The following is a 3,941-nucleotide window of genomic DNA, read 5'->3' on the forward strand; positions in this document are numbered from 1 at the left end:
TATAAATAAAGGAGGGAAAATCCAAGCACACTAATGCAAATCTCTAAAACCTAGGTTAAATTTTTAAATCCATAACCCGTAAAATTTTAATTCAAGTTCAACCAAAAAGCTCAATTTTTAACCAATTTAATGTTAAAAAATGAATTTAGAAAAGAAAAATAAAACATTTCTATCTTAAAAATTTGCAAAGCAAAAAAGAAGAAGCAATAAGGTGAATAAAGATGAAATTTGAAATAAACATAAAATATTGAGAGATAAGATTGAAAAAATAAATAAATTAAGAAAATAATTTAAAATAAAATAAATAGCAATTAAAAAAATATCAAATCTACTAGGAAAAAAACTAAAGGAAGATAAAAATTAAAAGATGATAAAATTAAAAAGAAATTATAATTTTATAAATTATTTTAAATAAAATAAATAATAAAAAAACATGGATTAAACATGAAGGAAAAGCACATTAAAGGGTTGTTTTAAAATTTTGGATGGTTAGGCATGGAAATCTAAGTAGAGAGAGAAAATAAGGTAAAACAACGTTGCCAACACATATTAAAGATCAGAAAGCCACACGCACCATCTACTAGGATGATTACAACCATATTAATCATGATCGTCTTTGGTCATCGTAACATACTATAATTGCAACTTGAAAAAAAAATGTAGCAGTATACATATTAGTATGTTGAACTTTAGCAACTTTTCATTTTTAATTATATTTTATATTTATTAAAATATTAAATTTCTTCAAAGTCAACCTAATAAAAACAAAAAAAAAACAAGAGGAAAACATAGAAAAGCCCATGCTTGCTAGTTAAAGAATTTTGCTTTTAAAGGTAATTGAGTCATTTTATTATGTTTAAAAAAATAAAAAATGAAAAGACCCTCGGCACCAATTAAATAAATTGTACTTCTAAGGGTAATTTAGCAATTCTACTATGCTTAAAAAATTAAAAATATCAATTTGACCCCCATCAATTGAAAATGACTAATGGATCTTGCAAAAAGATTCTAGTGCCCCCTAATAGCTAGTTGATTGATTTTTTTCATGGAAGGGTAAAATAGTAATTACATTATTATAGTGAATAGTGATTTGCATAAAAATAATGAATTTGCCTTGTATTATGCACCATTTAATAATAACAAAGCAACTAGCATGCTAAGGTCTTAAACTCACGCACCAATAACTTTTTATTTTTAATTATATTTTATATTTATTAAAATATAAAATTGCTTTGCAATCATCCTTGTAGTGATAATAAAAAATAGAAGTTGAATAATATTGTTTGGAAGGCTACATGGGTATTTTTTTTTCCTTTGAAATGTTATGACTAGGGGTGTTTATGGTTTTGTTCGGTTTGATTTAAACTAAAAAAACCAACCGAACCAAATTACATTAATTTTGTGAAATTTTAACCGAACCGGTTAGGTTCAATCCAGTTTTTTGCAAGAAACCAGAAAACCTAATCCCATCATACATGGGTTTTTTTTTCTGAATTTTTTAAAATTGGCTTATATTAAATCGAGCTTTCAAATTTTATTTCTAACCCAGGAAACTAGATTTTTAATATGGCCAGGAGAAAACACAAGCATAGAAAGAAGATAGATTTTAAACATCTTTTGAATGAAAGGCGCAAAGAAGTTTAAGACAGAAACTTCCTTAATAGAACTAGATGAAAGAAAATTATCTTTAATATCCAAAACAACTTCGCCATGGTTTCCATTGCCATTAGTCCCATCAATCTCATCCATTATCACGAATATTTACCACAAGAAAGATCGGTTGGGAGATCAAATGAATAGGAAGCGAGGCAAGGGTCTTTCATTAAAGAGGGGAAGAAAAGAGGGGTTTTGTTCTTGGGGGGTCACCTTTCGTAGCTTTAGAAAGGAGAGCCTCGAGTTGCAAGAGTGAAAAAAAGAGTCTTAACTAAGAACTCAAAGCAGTGAAGTCTGAGGTACAGCTAAGAGTGAAAAGGGAGGAAAGATAACAAAAAAAGAGTCTTAACTAAGAACTCAAAGTAGTGAAGTCTGAGGTACAGCTAAGAATGAAAAGGGAGGAAAGATAAGAACAATAAAAAAGATACAAGAAGTGACAAAGATGCGCAAATATCAATGTACAATAATTTTTTTCGGATGTGTATATGACATTGAAAAATGTGAACTTCTCATTGAAAGCTCATTCAACAACCTATCGTAAAGGAACATTGGGAAACTGGGAAAGGAATATTAGGAATTAATTGAGAGGAAGATTGGGGATTTCTCTAGGCAAGGCAGCGATTTTTTTGTGAGTGGCAATAAGGTTATATTAACTGTTAGGGTTAGGCTACAATTTGACTATTTATACCTTAAAGATTTTTGTAACTTTTGGTTTTTAGTGTGTTTGGTTCAGTTTGTACTAGTTTCTAGTTCAAAACCAAAACCGAACCGAACTTGTTAAAATTTATGGTTTTGATAATTAGTTTAATCAATTTTTCATTTCGGTTTGGTTTTTTCAGTTAATTTTTCTTTGATTTTATCACTTTTCTCTGTTAATTGGTTATTTTGAACACCCCTAGTTATGACTCTTAAACAACATGTTGTAGTGCTCCCACAAACAACCCATGGAATATAAATTAACTATCTATCTATGACACGAGGAGTGATAAATAGATAAAATGAACTAATATTCTTAACCGTGCTAACGAAGGTCAAAGAACTTGAAATTAAGGACTCTTTTAGTCGACCATTTTAGTTATGTAGGTGTGTAATAATCAAATTATCCAAATCTCATTGTTCTCGCTGCATGTATTAAGGTTGCGTGAAAATGAAACTTCAACACCAGTACTGCATGTATTAAGGTTGCGTGAAAATGACACTTCAACACCAGTAAAATGAAAATGAAAATGAAAATGAAACTTCAATATTAAATTAAATTGAATTAAAAAAAAACTAATTCTCCTTAAGAAATTAGAATTGTAATACTTTTTATTGTAACGGTGCACTTACTAAATTATAATTAAACAAAAAATATTTCTTTAGGTCTCAAGGGAAAGGTCATCATTTCATCTAGATACAATTATTTTTAACATATTGTATAGGGTTAGATTTATTATTTTCTATTTTTCTTGCATGGCAAAATTACTATTTTAACCCTAGAATAAAGAAAAAAACTCTAACGCCTTTCATGTATGGTTTTTTTCCTTTTATTTTTTTTAAATAGTGTAATTAATTTGATGTTTTTAAAGACAAAACCAACTTAATTATAACACCCTCAAATTATGATGTCATAAAATCTCAAATATTTCTTTACTAATGTCAAGTATTGAATAATATTTCTAAAATTATGAGATTTTTTTTTTTGAAAATTTTGATAGAATTTCCTTTTTTTTCTGATGTTACCAAGTTATCAACTAAACTTCATTCAATCATAATACTCAAAATTGTCACTTTGATCCAACCATCCTGGATCATATCCATCTCATCATACAATATTCCACATAATTATATTTCAATGTATTTTCTCAACCTTACATCCTTAACAAATAAAACATTAACTACAAACAATTATAAACTCAAAAGATTTATATTGAACTAATTATTACATTAATATGCATCCATCTTTTAAACATGCATGATAATAAATACTAAATATTCTTTTCAAATAGTTTAATAATATTAGTTCTTTACTCATACTTTTTAAATAAATAAGTACTTAAAGTAAACATCTTAATGTTTCTTCACTTCTTCATATTTTGAATACTTCAAATAAGGTAAAGAACATCATTTCTCAAATATAAAACAATCAAAACCTTATTCTTATATTTCCTCATTGACACGACTAAAAGATTGATGTCTTCTCCCAAGTGCAGAAGTGTCGAAGTAATAAATAACCCGGCAAGACCGGGGTCGAACCACAGGGAGGTTAATTGTACAAATTATAAACGACAATAGTACAACAACAATAA

The sequence above is a fragment of the Populus euphratica genome, unplaced genomic scaffold (assembly GCF_000495115.2).
Source record: "Populus euphratica unplaced genomic scaffold, PopEup_1.0 scaffold340.1, whole genome shotgun sequence".
In the NCBI taxonomy this organism is placed as follows: domain Eukaryota; kingdom Viridiplantae; phylum Streptophyta; class Magnoliopsida; order Malpighiales; family Salicaceae; genus Populus; species Populus euphratica.